This window comes from Homalodisca vitripennis, chromosome 2 (genome assembly GCF_021130785.1).
Source record: "Homalodisca vitripennis isolate AUS2020 chromosome 2, UT_GWSS_2.1, whole genome shotgun sequence".
Taxonomy (NCBI): Eukaryota; Metazoa; Arthropoda; class Insecta; order Hemiptera; family Cicadellidae; genus Homalodisca; species Homalodisca vitripennis.
Window position 1 is genome coordinate 147,319,960 of NC_060208.1, and position 19,113 is coordinate 147,339,072.

Sequence of the window (19,113 nt, forward strand, 5' to 3'; positions counted from 1 at the left end):
AATATTTTTTATGAACTTAACAAATTGTGTTATGAAAGAATAGTAAATTCATGTGTATAGTAGAAAAGTTTATAATGCAAACCTTGTATTAAAGTTTATAATGCAAGGTGATTGAAATTACAGAGGATTCAATTACAATTTATGGTTCTGATGTCTGTATTTAATTAATTACATTCTTTATGAATACATGAAAGCACCTGTGTAGAGCAATGAATAAACTTCTTTTAGACCTGTTCTTAGTTTAATTTTCTAAAATGGCATCACATCTTGCCTAAACAGTTGGTCATACAAAAGAAGTTTAGTATCAACAAGTTGCAAAGGAATTGGCCAGCTGACTATCAACTCATTAAAAAATGATAAGGGTACCTTTCCACAATTTCGACAACTCTCTGCTGTAAGTATTGTCTATTGTTGTGGAGATCCACAAAGCGGTTCACCTCGAAAGGCAACAGTTCCTGCTTAGGCACTCCTTCCACAATCCAATCCGCCACCGCTTTCCCAATTCCACCAGCACCTTGGAGAGAATTACCATTCATACCCACTGCCACAAAGTAGTTATCGACCTGCAAGTACCAGTATATTATGAATTTATATTAGCGAAAAACTTATTTTCTATCAACAATAGACAAATTTATAGTGACATATGTTTCAAAGGATTTATTCCTCCATCTTCCATACAAAGAGATGTACAGGTATGGCTTCTCTGTATTGTTTTACAAATAAGAAACTGTTAGCCTGCTGTTACACCACATTAAATATTTAATCAATACCATACATAAGAATTAGTACCTCTGGAGCTTCACCTAGAATCCACTTTCCGTTGGGAGTGAAATTATCTGGAGCATTAGCCAGCACTGGATTCTTGGAAATCTGAAGCAACGGAATTCGTTCCTTAGCAGCTTCCCACAGAGGCACTGGAACAGCAAGTTATTGGTGAGATAATATTACTTTCTTACTTGCAATCCAAATCGTTTAAAAATATAATATCTGAGCAGTGAAGGGAGAAATCTAATATTCTGGACATCGGTATGTATAACACAAATAATCTAAACACAAAGTTTCATAATTAAATACTTTGATGCAAATTTTGAATTTAGCTCCATTTCATTTTCTGCTTAGTGCAGTGTCTGATATCTGACACTAAGCAGAAGGTGAAATGGAGCTATATTCAACATTCGCATGGATCAACGCTTCCCACCACAGCTGTGTTATTTTTTTCAACTTTCTCCAACACTGCTAAACATCTATTATCCCTTTTTTTACTGTCAGGGTTCTTGATTGTTTGATCACATTCTCTTTGTATCGGAGGTTGGTCTGTTTATCTGGAAAATTCTCCCACATTCACGAAACAATATGTTCAATGATTTTAGATTTTTTCTACCTCTTTCCTATATAGGCCTTTGTGTTATTTTATTACAATATTTAATAAAAATAACCCATTACCTCTTTTGTCTTGTTTTCATGAATCACAAGAAAAGGATACTTAAAAACAATTCTTCAAATTCTGTATCTCATTTTGTTTGTTTGATTTTTACACATCTTTTTCTTGAAGTTTTACAAATGCACTTGTAGTATTGTATTATTTGATGACACTACATTATTAACATGCAAGAAGTTGCACCCCTGGTAGTTCGCTACAATTTTCAAAATTCTGTAGTATTATTATGATTAACAAAATTAGCAACTTAGGAACTCGTCTTATCTCTTTTCATATACTTCTTCACAATATCTTGACATATGTTATTCTTTTCCTCACTTCCTTTTCAAAATAGTTAAAATGTTACTGTTCTTTGTAAAATTATGGGCTTATAATAATTGAAATAAGAAATAAAAATTCTGGTATAAAATCTTGCTAAATATCTTGTAAAAACAGCATCTATTGTTGCTCCATATCCCGTTGAACTTATGTTTTTATCGTTTGTAATGTTTAAATTTAATTTATCTTTTAAAAAGTTAATTAATCGTTTCGATGTTTCCTCAGTAAAATTTGTATTAAAATATGATTTGTATTAGAAAACTTTGAAAATAAACTAATCTCCTCTGCTACCTTGATTGACTTAACAAAAGCATTCGATTGTATTTCACATATCCTAATCATTGATAAACTGCATATGGAATTAAAAATAAAGAAATCAATTTAATAAAATCATATTTAAGTGGAAGAAAATAAATGGTAACGATAAATAATGAAAAATCAGATTTTAAAATTACAGAGAAAGGAGTTCCACAAGGATCAGTATTAGGACCTTTCCTTTTTATAGTTGCTGTGAACGATTTATCATTTAACATGCCATGTCCAACTGAATTATATGCGGATGATACAACACTTTTAAACTGTGACAAAACTTTAGATAATTTGATAACTAAACAAAATAATTCTATGGGTATGGCTCTGGAATGGTTTTATATCAAATGGATTGATGGTAAATAATAGTGAAACTGAAAAAAATAATTTTCTCTCTGAATTGGGAAGTAGTTCAAAGTAGTAAGCCTGTTAAATTACTTGGCAATCATCTAGACAGCAGGTTAAGTTGGAGCTCACATATTAATAGTCTGTAAAAAGTTATCTAGGGTTATCTACTTGTTAAGAAAACTAAAAAATTTTGTTAACTTGTCCATGTTGATCACAGCCTACTATGCCTTTTTTAATTCTCATATTCTGTATGGAATTACACTTTGGGGTAATAGCAGTCATGCAGATAGAATTTTTATTTGGCAAAAGAAAGCTCGAAGGACAATTAAATCTATACCAGAAAGAGAGTCATGTTTGCCCATTTTTAAAGAACTTCAAATAATGACATTTCCTAGTATGTATATTTTATTCTTGTTTAGTTAGTGTTAAGGAAAATTTGTACCATTTTAAATTTAGGCAAGATATTCATACTCTCAATACAAGGAATAACTACTTACTTAATCAAGTTTCAGTAAGGTTGGAAAAATCAAAAAGTAGCCACATCTTCATGAAGATTAAATTATTTAATAAACTACCTCAGGGAGCTTTTAGTGTAGAAATGAATAGATTTAAGTTAGTGTTAAGTAAATGGTTAAAAATGAATGATTTCTACTCAGTTGACGAATTTTTAAATTATTATTTTAAATTATACTCTGATTTTTAAATTATTTTATAATTTTGATTTACTATTTATACTTAGTTTGTATGTATCATGTTTATTTATTAAGTTTTAGTTGTGAATTTTAATTAATTATTTATTTATGCTTTTAAATATACTATTGTTTTAGAGTAAACAGTTAAATATTGCTGCTATGACTTTGTCTATTGCATGTAAATTGCTTAATGACAATAAAATATCTTGAATCTTGAATCATAGCTACCAATACCAGAGTATGAATTCATTTTGTAAGTATTGACAGCTTTTAAATTAAATATTAAGTAACTAACCTAAAAATTCTTCCTCTTGCATTCAGGAAGGAGATGCGATCTAATACCTGTTATGCTGTGACTCTCAAGAGGTTCTAGTGCTCTATTTAGGAAACCTTTACTTCGTTTTCATTGTAAATATTCTAAATTATAGGAGATAGATTTGTATTATTAGGGTTAAAAGCCAGGATTATTTGTAATCGATAAGAAAATCAGCAGGTTTACACTGAAAACTTGTTTCTAGTGTCTACTAATTTAAAGTGAACACACTAATTGATGTGTTTCTTTAAAATCAGTGTAAACTAGAAGAAAGCTGTTAAGGTAAACCTGCTGATTTACTTATCTAATAGAAGTTTTCAGGGATAGTTATTGTAAATAACTAGAGTTTATTCATAGTTTATTAAAACTGAACTACTTTTGATATTTTAGACAAAATGTAATCTCAAGCATTGTTTTTAGACATGAGCACTTCACCACAAGCATTACCTTCCAATAACAACTGTTGACGAACAGCCTCCAAAACCAATGGCATAACATTAATCTTGATTACAATAACAGTAAAAATGATGTTTAAAAAGTTAAATCAACTTCAATTATACAGCACAATTTGAATTGTACTCACTAAAGTGATCCCAATCTTGAGCCAGCTTGTCCTGCCACTGAAAGGGTATCTTCTCATCTACAAAAGCTGCCTTAGCGTTCCGCTCAAAACCACCAATCATGAAGCCAGAATTGTACTGTCGGATGAATGTGTTGGAGTCATAGTCACGAATGTAGGGGAGGGAGTCCGGGGGTGGCAAACCGGCCAGGGGCTCTGTCATCACTATGAAGTGTTGCACAGGGTAGGCTGGCACTCGCACCTTCGGTGTACTTCTCAGACCCAGGTCCCGCGCCCACTGGACATACACTGCAGTGTAGAATAGCCATGTTCACAACACTCCAAGTCTTTCCTTACAATTACAATAACTTTATAAAGAGATAACGTCAATCAAAAGCTTATTTGTTGGAAATTATTTTTTCAGTGACCAGTGGAAACGACAAATGCCACTTTTTTACCTCTTGTTTTAAGTCTTGCAAATAAAGCATTGTTCATGAATGGCAGCAACTATACTTTAATTTATGAATCACAAAAAAATTCAGTTTTTAACTTAACTTTCTCTACTGCTCAAACAAACAGAACAGCATCGGTGGTGAGGGTTCATTTAATACCAAAGTTGAGTTTGGCACCAATTCACCTTCTGCTCAGTGCAGCTTCTATAATCTGACACTGTTCCAGACCTGACTCCTGGAATCTGGTTACACCCTTCCTACCATAGCCACATTATGTGTAGAAAACTCGGTTGTTTACCATGCTTTGGGATTGTGTCTAAAACATCATAACGCACTCAACTGTACACCTGATGAGACAATGAGAATACCTATTCTTTTAGATTACTCTTGATTCTGTAGTCTAGGAGTCTCTGAAGTTGAAACGATGTAAAGAGTTCATATTGAGCTTCTTCAACATCAAATTTTTTGGATCTCTTCAGAGGGAATTCAGGAGTCAAGTCTGTGACAGCGTTTGATTTCAGACGTTGCACTAAGCAGGAGAGTTGGAGCTGAGCTGAACTCAACATTTGAAAAATTAAAAACTTAAGAATAACAAATCTATTTTATAATAAAAATTTGTGAATATGTTTGTTATAAAGACAATGAAAGTCACTGTAACATAAGTACTGTAGAGGGATATAGCTCACCATGCCAGCACAATTGACGAATGTCTCACAATAGATGTTTCCAAGACTCGTTTCTACGCCAGAAACTCGTCCATTCTTTGCCTGTACTTTCTCCACAGTGCAGTTCTCAAAGTACCGAGCACCTAAAATATGTATTCTTAGTTGGTTAGAAAATCTACATATTCAACTTAAATGTTACTTATCACTAATATGTTACAATTGCTCTGTTCTAAATATTTTAAAATACATTTTTGTTATATTTAATCCTTTATTTCAATATTTTCTATATACCTTATACACATTCTCAGTCACACCTACAAAATAATTATATTTGATTGAAAGTTATTGTTTTTTTACATGCTCTACCATGGCTCTAATCGAAAGCCAATGTTTCTTTAATGACTGGAAGAAGCTGTTAAAGTATATTTTTAAACGTCTAATAAATTTTTCATTTACAGTAATGTTACAATAACATTTTCATTTTCAAACTAAAATATTTTGGAACCATAAACATTTTTGGTAACAGGAAAATTTTGCCAGATCTGGTGCATATAGTATATTTTATGAAAAATAACAAAACATTTCTGTTTTATACTGCCAAAGTGTATTTTTTTTGTAACTAGTGATTTTCACCAAGCCAATCCATGGGTCTGCTTGTCTATTATTGTCTAACAATTAGGGTAAGTTTTGGTATTCTATTACGTAACAGCTTCCCAGAAAATTTTATCGCATTCTTTTATTTTACAAATATTCACAAATAATGACTAATTAAAATACTTAAAAACATTAAAAAAATTTATTAAAGAAACATATTTTTGGGACATTTATATTGATTTGTCTTAAAAACAATATTTAACAATGAACACATGTTATAGCAATTCGAGTTAATTACGTACAAAAATATATGCGAGATAAGACTTTTTAAAAACCATTGGGTTTTCTTACATGGTATAGGTTTAACTACTATAAAGGCTTTTTACAATATTACTACATTATATTATACATTGACCTAAAATTCCTTTAACATACCTATGTGATAAAACAGTTCTTTCTGAACATAGCAATGTAAACAAATTTGATTTGAGTTCATATTTGTTGAAAAATTCTTTAAATTTGGATGCAGGCTAATTTTATGATACTCTACCTGTCAAAAAAAATTAAATGTCAGATAAGAGATACTTATGACATAAAAAAATTCAAACGTTGGGAGAAAAATAGCTTTAAAAAGATGTTAAGTTTTTAATTTTTTGATATTTATAATACATTTAAACTATCACCAGTATTACAAAGATGTAGGCTATGTGGTAATTGACTGACTCACTCAGTTTAAAAATATAGCAACAAACAGTAAATGGAATTAATAAATAAAATTATTAAATGAATTCACATTTTTACCCACTGTAGTAGAATAGCTTTGACTCCATAGAAATTGTTTTATTTTTAACTATTATGACACTGCCAACAAAAAACATGACTTTGACTCTATAGAGATTGTTTTAATTTATAATTATTATAACATTGCCAACAAAAACAATCATTCTTGTGCTACGACATTCACTCATAATCAAAAACATACATTGTTATGTGTTTATTTGTAGGTAGCAGAAAGAGTGTGTATATGAGAAAATGAAAAATTTTTTGACACCACCGAGAGAATTCCTTAATTCAATCAAAATTGTCTGAGACAGTGCCAGTCACACTTTTCTACTTGATATTTAATAACTACTGTGTTGTAATGTACGTTTCATCAATAATTGTTTGTTGCTAATTAAATTAACAGTTATTCTTGAACGGGGTTAATAAAAACATCTGGTAAAAAAAATTATTATGAGCATACCAAACCGAAGTGAGTTGTATACATTTCTGATGCAAATGGAAGTCAACATATGGAGTTGAAGTTGTGACAGAAAAGTTTGTTCGTACATGACATTACACTGAGCAAGTTGATTTTACTCACAACTTCTTATACATAACCTTGAATTTATGAGGTAAAAAAAAAAAAAAAACTAGAATGAAAGTCGGGAAACAAGGAAGCCGCTTTGATTTATGAATTGAATTGAATTGAATCATAATTTTATTTCCAATTTCGGTACATGAAATAGTATACAAACTAAAAACTTAAAACTCCTTAAAACATAAACAAAGAGTAACAATGTAAAAATTAAGCAGTAATTATAAGTTATTTAATAATATAACAATTAAGGAATCTATTTATTATAACTAGTTGTACATTTGTTAGTAGTAGCAGTTAATTTCTTTTAAGAAGTTGAACTCATTAATAGAAAATATTAGTGACCTAGGAAAGTTTGCTTGTCCGTCAGTACAATGTCAAACCCCTCCAATGCCTCCCCCTCTTCCCCCTCCCTCAACCAACATTCGGTCAATATCTAAGCTTGGCATATCATTTAGGTAAACTAGAGGTTCGTTAAAATTTTTATAGTAGCTCCTAATATTGCAATGAAATATTTTTAGACAATCATTGCTCTCTCCTGACCTAGAAAAAAATTTGACAAATGTTCGAGTACCAGAAATTTCTAAGCACTTGTGAAAGTTAAAAGAGCCGTCATTGTCCCTATTCGTGAGCAGGACCCCCGACACAGACTACCCCCCAGCTGAGGACTCATCATCCTTTACAGTTAAATATAACCATGGAATAAAGAAACGAAATAATCATCAATACATTTAAAAAGACAGGTTTTCTATAACACTAGTACTTGAATATAATATATCTAATATTAGCCTATATACTGTTATGGTTATAATTATAGCATTGTATGGTTTAGATATAGTACATAAATATAGATTTAATTGGACTAAGAACTTGAGTGTTTTACATATGATATTAAAAAATATATATATATATACCCTTAAGTATACACTAATTAAAGCTGTAGATAAAATTATTAAATGTTATGAAAAAATAGTCACAATGGTACTAGTATTACTTATTAAATAAAATAGGATGAAATTCCAACAAAATATACATATAAGCATTCATGAATTATTAATAAACTTAATTATGATTTTTGTTTGAGATTATTTAATTTGAAGGATGAAAGTTAATTGAAAATTAACAAAATTCTATTTATATGCCATTTTACTCAAATATTTTAACCCTAAACGAGTACAATTGATATAAATTAATAAAACTATGGATTTGCCAAATATAAACTGAAACATGGACACAAGATAAATGAACACATGGTTAAAAAGACTGACAATAAACTATTATATACTATGCTATTGATGAAAGAATAATAACACAAAATATACTCTTATTTATACAGATATGTATTCTTATCAAAAATAAATCAATTAATTCTTGTAAAAAAAAAATAATAAAATCTTTCTTTAAGCTAAAAAGAAACAAATAGAATAAAAATTGTGTTTAACAGATATTTAAATTAAACAATAACTAAAAATACAATAACATAACTAAAATGTGTACCTTGTGCGGAATAGAGTTTTTTACTGGTCAAACTTGTTGAGATCAGAGAGAGAAGTAATTCTTTCAGTCTCAGCACCCTCCGACACCTTGACGGAGAATCTTTCCGTTTGAAGAACCCCGTGAAACTGATCTTCTTCTCTCGCTGGAGTCCTTGTTGTGGGGGGTTAGGTGCTCATTAATAAACACCGGACTGTTGATCAGCACTGGGTCGACATCAGAGGCGTTGATGTTCTTCCTCCCTCTTGCAGCCGTCAACCATTCTTCTCTCACCTTCCTGGAGATAAACTGCGCCAATTATTGGCGGATGGACGTGCTTTTTGGAGAAGAGACACAGCCTGTGAGCGATAAGAGAAATCCTCTTTCCTGAAGGGGACATTGATGGTGTGAGCGACTTTTTAAAGACAGAAGTATATATCCATGTGTACTTGGCAGTCCGACAATCTCGATGTTGGCCGAGTGCGAATGCTGCTCGATGTCTTGCAGCTGTTGTTTAGATTACGCACCTCTTCATTTAGCTTGGTGTTTATTTGTTCTAAGTCACTGCAGCGGGCTTCCAACTTCTGCTTGAGAAATTTTGCAGCTCGAACACCCTGGACTGCAAGTTTTTTCACCTCTGCCGACAAGCAATTGACAGATTCTAAAAACCGTGTTGATTTTTCGTCTGTGTTCTTGTTGATGTCTTTTTTGAAAGATTGAAGAAGTTCTGCAATGAAGTTTTTCATATCGTTATCCTCGTTGCTACAAAACTGATGAAACCGAGGCAGTTTCCTCCACACTTCCAGGACCTATGCTTGCCCTTTGTAAAATTTTGCGTCGAACCGGCACGTGAGCACGCGGGGTGAAATCAGCGTTTACACTCAACGCACTTTGCCACAACATCAGAAGCAACGAAATTTGTATCGCACTTTTCACACTTTTCTGACATTTTAAAATAATAAATATAATAAACGACTCAAATAGAAATAAAAACTAGAACGGCAGGTAATAACCTCAGCTGGACAGGTAGAATCTTGCAATCAGATAAGGCTGGACGTCAAAGATAAGAGGTCCGGACTCATCGGTGATCTGATAACAACTTATGAAGTAGGCATGGATGTAGTGAAATTGTTGTATTCAAGATGTACGATTAAATACCAACCCGTTTACTACAAAAGTATCAATTAAAAAAAAAAAACCAGTAAAGCTTACCACCCTGAGTAGCGGAGAGTAGCCAGGGTGTGACAGATGGCCATGGGGTTGCAGACAGCGTCACCAGGTACCCATGCGGCCCCGACCAGGTCGTCTGTGTGCAGGTACGGATGCAGTCTCTTCAGTCATTAGGACCCAACAGCTAAAGCACAGACAAGATTATAGATGTTTGTTAAATGTAATATTTATGAGCTGGACAAATAATCATCAAACTGAATGTAGTTTTATCTGTCACTTGTAATTGTTAGCATTTACAACTTCACAATTATCTTATGCTTTAGTGTGCTTCAAAGCAAATTAAATATTTTGCGTTTTAATAAAATTATCTGTTTTATTAAAAAACACCTCTCTTAATTCAAAATGCAACATATTTTATTATTGCTGAATTGTAATACATCCCTTCATTGTAAACATTTTCTAAAAATATAACTTTTAATCAGGAATTGTTTTTTTGAACTAGATATCTGAAAATCCAGACTCATAAATTCTATTAACTTTTAAAATTTTATCTCCAGTAACAGGAGGAAAAAAAGAGATTTTCATAAAAATCTAAACATGTATTTGAAGACCAAACACCCTTAATAAAACAATAAATTTATGAAATAAGCAAAACACACCAGAGTAAGGTTGACAATTTTTATATGTGGCATGAGTAAACCTTTACCAGAATTAATATGTCATTATTCAACTGAATTATTATTTTGATTTTTTTTTTATATTGTTGCCATCTTAGGAACAAAGCAACTTTTATTAGGTTGACGAGCACCACCAATACTTATACCATTTTACAATGAGTATTTAAAAGCCACATTGACTTGTCTTATAAGAACAATGTTAAACCCAAAGTTTGTACTACCTTATTCTGTTTGAAGAGTTTTAGGAAAATTTCTTAACTTAATTTTAAAATAAGATTTACAGAAATTCATCCAACAAACTTTTTTATCAATAAAAAACAAAAATATTTCAAAATACACTAAAAACTCAAATTAGTATAACTTTTATTTTATAAAATGTGCTTAACTTAAAAGGTTCTTAAAATCTTAATAATGTTTTGGAAATAATTTTCTTGGGTATTGATGGCACCACAAAACCAGCACTTGAGGTTAGATACAGTGAAATAGTGTACAACAGATAGTCCAAGGTGCAAAAGGATAAGATCACTATGAGGGTCGTTGTGAAAGTAAGTTGCCACAGCCTTTGTTGCTGACTGGGTATGGGTAGCGGCATGATCTGAAAGGTACTGTGCAGCATCTGGCAGTGTTATAGTAAAAATATATTCTAAACTAGAGATCAAAATGGCTACCACAATCAACTCTTACTGACTGTGAAGTATATAGCATCATCGGATTTCTTTTGATAAAGAAATTTAAACTGGTAGAAATTTATCATAAATTGTGTTCTGTGCAGGGAGAAGATATTAGAGCTATACTGCAGTTTAAAAATAGTGGCCATTGTTTCATGAAGAATGAACAAATATTCATTATGAAAAGCGAAGTGACCTACCACCTGTGGTTTACTGTGATTTCATAGATCAAATTCGTCATTAAATTGGGGGGAAAACAGAAAGATTACAATCACAGATCTTTTAAAGCTATTTCCACAGATAAAAAAACTCTGGTGTATGAAAACTGTAACTGAGATACTTTAAATATTGTAAATTTTGCACTCGATGAATACCAGAAGACTAACGAACTCAAAACAAAGCAAAATGGACCAGCTCTATAGTTCCTTATTCAGCACCATAAAGAAGCAGAACACATTTCTTTACTACATGGTCACTGGAACATGGATTTCTCATGTCAATGTCCAAAAGATCCAATCAATGAAGTGGGGTTCACACTTTGTCGTGGTAATCATGTATAAGCAGCATTTTATACAATTGATAGTCTATTGAAAAGTACCTATCTAAATATAAGTGCTTAAAGGTAAATGTTAACTATGTTTAAAAATAGTTTAAGAGCTGTTCTTACAAATGTAAATGGCAAAAAAGCTGTAAAAGTTACATTAATTATTTATTAATTAAACCAGTTTACTTTCCAAACGACCCTCAAATGTCAAGCATGGTAATGATTAAAAAGGGGGAACCCAATACAACAATGCCCAAAACTGCAGCAGAAATGTGACAAAATTGCAGGAAAAGATGATAACCTACAAAGCATAATGTAATGATGAGCCTCGATACACTTACTGCTCATTTAGCTTACTTCACACTGTAATCCAGTAGCCACTTGGCAGGACATTTCGCCTCTTGAGGAAGATCATCCTGTCTTGAGTCTGAGCCAGGTTCAGGCTGCCCACCTGCTTCAGTCCTGCAATACACTTCATTATCATAAGCGGTCTAATTAACAGAATTAATTTCAATTCAACTAAATAATCATCCATATTTTTTGAATACCGAACTCTTACTCTGAAATATTTCTTAGATCCATAAAATCTCATATACATAAAATCACAAGAGATCATTCCATGACTTGGTCCCATCTATTAAAATTATTTAACCCTTATCTTCTGTGATGTAAACAGCAGAACGCATCATGTCACATTATGTGAGTAAATTAATTAGCCCTATGCATTTACACTATAGGGTTTTTAAGAGAATATTTGTCTTCTTTACTACCGACATATGCATTTGCGCACACCAGTTACTTGTCTACAAATGTTGAAAATCACTCTGCGATATGCAGTTACGCATATTAGATTTTTTTTTCTACTTATGACCTTCAAAACATTTTTACTAAAAGCGTTAAAACTTGAGTCACTCTTACTTAGTAATGTTGATAATTTATTGTAGAGTAGTTACTCTATGCATTTTTTTTTAAACTATACACATGTGTTTCATACTTTTAGTCAGCTGTGTCCTACTATGTTGTAGTTAGGATCGATGTTGTGTAAGTTATGATTCCTGGTTTTTTAACTTGAAAACCCAGTCCACAAAGTTCATTTTATGTTCCAGGTATTAGTTCATTCTGTATTAATCTCTCCCAACAAATCTGTTCATAAGTTTCTCAAGCTGAGGTACAAAAGTTAAAGAGATATGTCTAAATTGTTCCAACGGGGAAGACAGAAATAGATGATAAAATAATATCGCTGAAAGAAATGTAATTAAAATTAGTAGGTGATGATCACTTGTAGCTGTCCCCATGTTGTCAATGTATTTAATCCTGTCTTTATCATCTTCAATTACACCTCAGTTCATTGAGGGGGCCCATATGGATTTCATATCACTAAAATAGTTTGCACTCAATGAATCATGTGTTAGTATTACTTTAATGTTTTTGGATTTTTAATCAAAGAAGGGCTTGTATTGTATAAAAACAAATTATTTTTACTTTGGTAAACCCAAAGTTGAAGAAAGCTTTTGAATGACTTAAATGTTTACTTAATTATGTATGCTTTATCATGTTTTACTTTTAATTTCAAATATAACATTTTCGCTACCAATATTGTTATAGGAGAATTGTGTGGTAAGTGTAATAACAGTAGACACTGCATCACTCAGTAATAAAAGTCTTAATAATTTTTATGAATATAATATATTGTATTTGACCTTTTTAATACAAGTTATCTGTGTCTGACATAAATCAAACATTATTAATAGTCTTCCAACACTATGAGAAAACAATGAGGTCATTCTAATACAAAACTCCATCTATTCAATGAAATCAACCACTGGATGGATATTGAATTAACCTTACATTATTATTTTTAACTATCCTTAAATTAAACCTTTATATTAATTAGTCAGACCTTTATATTATGAAGTAATATTAGTAGAACTGATTTACTGCATATCCATTGTTTTAAAATATTTACACTTAACACTCTGAATGGCTCTAATCTACACTGTAAATCAATATATACATAATTTGAAGAATTGTAAACACAACAAAAACTTGATTATATTACTAGTTAGCAACCAAAATGATGGTAGTGAGAAGCTATGATATAAGGATCTGCTGTACTATAGTGTAAAGATCCATTTTCTAAAAAAACATTCATTAACCCTTTCACCGCCAAGAGCCGATGTCATCGGCTCTGCAGTTTGATCGTAAAAACGCCGAGAGCCGATGTCATCGGCCCGCGTGTGTCTACTCAAAATCGCCGAGGGCCGATGACATCGGCCCACGTCCTTGGACCGAAAATCGCCATGAGCCGATGTCATCGGCTTTTAGTTATAATTTTATTTTTTCGTTACTATAATGATCACAAGTCATTATTATACATGTGGCGAAAGATAAAAAAGGCATTCAATGTGAAAAAACACATCAAGTATATAATCTATGACTAGTGTATATTACGGAATACAAACAATGAAACAGGATCTAATCAGCTGTGGCAGACATCAGCTGTTTGACGTTTCTGCCAACCCTTAAAACTTTAATGGTTTCAGTCTATTGTTGTTTACAGTTTGTACTGTAACCTTTCAAGTTTGCAAGTTTGTTTTATTGTGGCTACTATTTTTGTGCCACAAAAAAAAAAGCATAATAATTATTATTACAAAAATAATCTTATTATTATATAAAAAATAATATTATTATGCAAAAATTACATTATAAAACTCATTTTTTAATAGGTATATTTAATTTATTTAGTGTTTACTATTATTATTTCAACCTGTTTTATAGGATTTCTTGAAGAGCATTATGTAAAAAAATGTGTGAAACATTTAGTATTTCTTCTATGCCTATATTTAGTAAATAAAAATGTGTTATTTTAATTAAAGTGCTATACAAAATTTATTTCTAGTTTTTTTTTACCTGAAATTTTCAGGAAACGTTGTTAACATAATATTTTCAATAAAACGTATAAACTAATAACAGAAAAAAATATTAAAAAATATTTGATCTAATTTTAAAAATAAAAATTTACAAAAATTTCAAAGTTAAAAACTAAAGATATTTAGATTAAAAAAACAGTTTTGTTTTATTATTAATTCGAAATATATAGTATTTCGGAGAAATTTTATTGTCTACAAAACAAAACAAAAATTACGCAGATATCTCAATTTTTGACAGATTTATTGACGTTTTACTAAACCCTTACAATTAGTCAATATCGGCCGCGGCAGTTTTGGGGAGTGACATGCGATGCAGCGCCGGCGGTTTACGGCACACATCTGGAAACTGCGCGCGGCGTTTTTCGACATGAATCGGCCAAATTACTGTGGCAGCGAAAGGGTTAAGTCATGAATGTACCTACACAATTTAGAAAAGCACTAAGATTTAATGCCACCTTCTATCTAAATCATCTTACCCAAATTATGTCCTTGTTCTTGAAGCTTCTGGTACAAATGAACACTGTTCGATATTATATTCTTTTCAGCCAAAGGTTTGAAGAGTCCAAGAGTTTCCCGATCCAAAAATGAGATGTTCCCCCATCATATACTAAAATAAAACAAATTTATTAGGCTACAGTTAATTATGAAAGTATAACTTATAAAAAAATTAGTGTAAACCCATCTACACTTACCTTAAGCCATCACCAGCCTGTGATCATGACTCAGCACTGTGTAAAGCTGTTTCCATCCCATGTTCAGGTGCTGTTCTTATTATGACACCTCTTCCAGTCTCTTTCCTTTGTCCAACCCATCCCATCTATACTGTCTCTATGTGCCCATTCAGTAATGGGTCTAATGACAAGTTTAATAGTAATCTGTTGTGAAGACACCCATATTTTATTTTACTCTTTGTGTTCTAAATTATTGTGTTTATAAGCCTATAAAAGAATGAAATTTATCTAAAACAAAACTGTTGATTCAATTCAGTATTCTGCCACTTCAGAAAGGAACCTCCCAATTTTGAGTAAGACGTAGGCAACTTTTATTAGGGTCTATATGAATGTTTAATAAAATGTTACAAGTGGCTTTGGAACATGGTTTTTTAGGTAATAATAACATTTAATTTGACTTGAAGAAAGAATATTTAAATGGATTCAATCAATTGATTCTCAGTTATATTCAGTTCACAATTTAGGGTTAAAAAAGTTGTTATTACCAGTAAACTACAGTAAAATCCTGGCATACAGTAAAATCCCTGGCATTAAACATTTATGTAACTGTATTTTCAGCATTATAATGCAATGAAATTGTATAAGACAAAATCACATGTTATGAACAGTGAAATAAGTGTATTATAATACTGAGGGTTGTCCTCAAATGGATTCATTTCTACTGGCTTATACCTTCCAGTTAAAACTACAGCAAACATATATGTGTCACTTACAATCAGGGAACTCTATAATATGTCCAGGAGCAGCTCATCACAAACTGCAGATGTAGAAATATTGGGGTAAAAAGATTGATCAATAGGTCTTCTCTATTGCGAAGCATGACTGTTAAAGGCTCTCTTAGTGTTAAAGGCTGTTGCTATCCTAAACATGAGAGAGTACCTTCCCCTACTCGCTTTGACTGGAAGAGGCTGGAACTGAGCTAGCCTCCCCTTCTTCCAAGGTGACACAATCAAGATATAGGAGTCCACTATCCCTCGACAGAAAGCAAGCCAAAGGTCTGTAGGACAAGTGCAATGAGGGTTTTCCTTAGCTTCTTGTATTTTAAGTAAATACAATATACCAAGCGTTGCAGTTTACTTTTAATACTAATTCTAATTTCAGATATGGAAAAAATATATGGAAAGACCAACATTCTGCACAGAATGCTCCAGAAACAACTTTAGCCAAGTAGAACGTATACAATGCAAACTTGTTTTGAAATAAAGATTCTTGAAGTTCTTTGTGTTTTACCAATGACCTCAAAAGAACTTGATTGCTTGTTTTCTACTTTGCGGTGGTTGAAAAGAATGAGGTTGACGACAAATAAGACCATACTGAACTGAATACTAACACAGTTAATATTTACGCTGAAGACATGGTAGAACTGTTTCCAAACTGAGAAAAGGGAGAATCTATGGACCTAACATTAAAAAAATACAGTCTTATTCTTATATAGACATATTTAGTCTGAAAAACTTGATAGTATTCAGATTTAAATATAAATTTAGTACCCTAGTTTAAACCATTTTTTTCACCTTTTTGCTAAAATTTCACAAACCAAAACACAGTTTTTTATTTCCAAGACAGCGTTGATTCACATAAGATTTAAAACATTGCGCATTTGTGAAGCGTATTAATTTAAAAACTGTTATACCTCAAATGGCACACGTGTATTCTAATTTAACCCACAAAGAAATTTGCGTAACAAGTCATTAGGTACAATGGCTATAAATATTTGACAATCTACAATTAAAATAATTGTTGTGAAGATACATACATGTCATATCAACAAACTGGCCCTGTCACGTTTTCAACCTGGAAATTTTTACTATATTAATTTAGTATAACATAGCTGCAGCAAATTATAATATAGAATAGTTTTCACAACAGTTTTATGTCAAGTGGTTTTTTTAAGTTAAACATTTTCATATTTCAAAATGAACTTTTTTTACTTGCATTCGATTTACATACAAATAAACAAAATGAGAAAAACAAGCAGCATACTTGATCTGAAATTACAACCTGTAAGTAATTTAATATTAAATGTTAGTTGTTCCCATTGAGATTCATAAATAAACTTTCAGCAATTATAATCTTTCACATAGATTTTTTTGAAGAATATAAAACATCTGGTTTTGTTGAAGTTCATGACAATTTAAATTTTAACAAAAAATCATTTTTACTTACTTCAAAAAAATGCCCTTACAAAATCTTAAGATTAGCTAAAAATTACTCTTCATCTAGCAAAAAGTTAATTTTTTGAAACTACAAGGTTCATATGTCATATCACATAACATTCCAGAAAAACATTATGTTTTTGTTCCTTCTAAGCAAACCAATATTTTGTGAAAATCTGATGGTTGGATTGCGGTTATTGTTGATCCAACATGGAACACCTCTAAATCAAGCCCTTTTTAACTTTTATTGGATTCTCCACTCGTCCCTACACACCAATAACTGACCAAAGATATCAGAGCAGTAGAACGTTTTAAAGAATGAAATAACCAAAAAATCCCTGAGATCCCAAGTTACCATCATATAAATAACAGACAATTTTTATAAAAATATTGATAATCATTGTATTAACACAAAAATCATTTATTCTATTCATTCACCCTTTGAGTGCCAAGAACCGATGAAAATATTTAGCCCACAGATATTTCCAAAAAATGCAAAGGACTGCAAAGATTGGCCCACAAGTATTTTTGAAGTGTCAGCTTTTCAGATATTTATTATTATGTTACTAACTAAATGTTAATATATGGTATATGTACTTAGTCTCATTATATACATAAAATAGATTATCTATCTTCATTTGATTTGTTACAACTGGTTAAAGCTATTTGCTAAATTAATATTAGAGAAAAGTTATATGCGATTCCAGATTTTTAACATTTTGCACAAATATATAAGAAGTCAAAACACAGTATTACAGATACTTTATTGAAACTTGGTAAGTTATACCTGTTCCTATTTACATACAAAACAATAGAAAAGGTTCATACAAATAAATTAAAATCATAATATTACAATTCTTATTCCAAATTTTTAAACATTTTTAACATAATTTTTTTATTTCAAAATTTTAACATGTTTTATCATTCAAATAAATATTATAAGTCATACCCTACTTTCCCCCTACACAATAAAACAAACACCATCTCATTATATTATTTTTGAAAAACTTATGAATTAATTGTCGGAATACTACAGAAATGCCAAAAGAGTGCTTGGCACTCAGATAGGTGACACTTAGCCCCTGGCACTCAAAGGGTTAATAATAATAAGGTGTATGATGGTGGTGGTGGTAGGGGTATTATATAATTAATGTAATATTAATTATTATAACAGAACAGACCTTCCTTGTTCCAAGATGACTACATCCTTCAGACCGTTCTGGACTAAGTGATAGGCCACAGAGTTCGCCACGACACCTGCGCCACAGATGACAACCCGTGCATGACTCGGCAGTTTCTGCTCACTGCTAACTCCTCTACTTGCCAGGCTACATTGCGAAAGCGGAATCTTGACATTCTTCCAGCTGTGTAATGTTTTGTGCACTATAAATATGACATTATAAGATTTTTTCTTCTTGGCTAATATGTTCAGCACACTTGGTATTTGTGGAGCTCTGTGCTGCGACAGTGACAACATTGAAGCGCTGAGTCACCTAAAGAGAAATAAATATGTATCATGTATGCATAAATGCTACATTAGTGCGTGGCAACAGTTAATGGGGCTTTATATTATCCACCAATGAAAAACTTAAATAGTTGGTGTGATAATAATGGTAAATTTTATGAACAAAATCTTATTTCATATTTACGAAAATCAGAATTAAATGAATTCCAAATATAGATTGGTAGTCAATAAATTCAATGATTAACAACAAACCA

At 31.5% G+C, this 19,113-nt stretch overlaps 1 pseudogene; it reads right to left on the reverse strand.

The window, feature by feature from the left end:
- The window catches only part of LOC124354866, a 50,674-nt pseudogene extending 31,789 nt beyond the window's left edge, over positions 1-18,885 (reverse strand).
- Between the last annotated feature and the right edge of the window lie 228 nt (positions 18,886-19,113).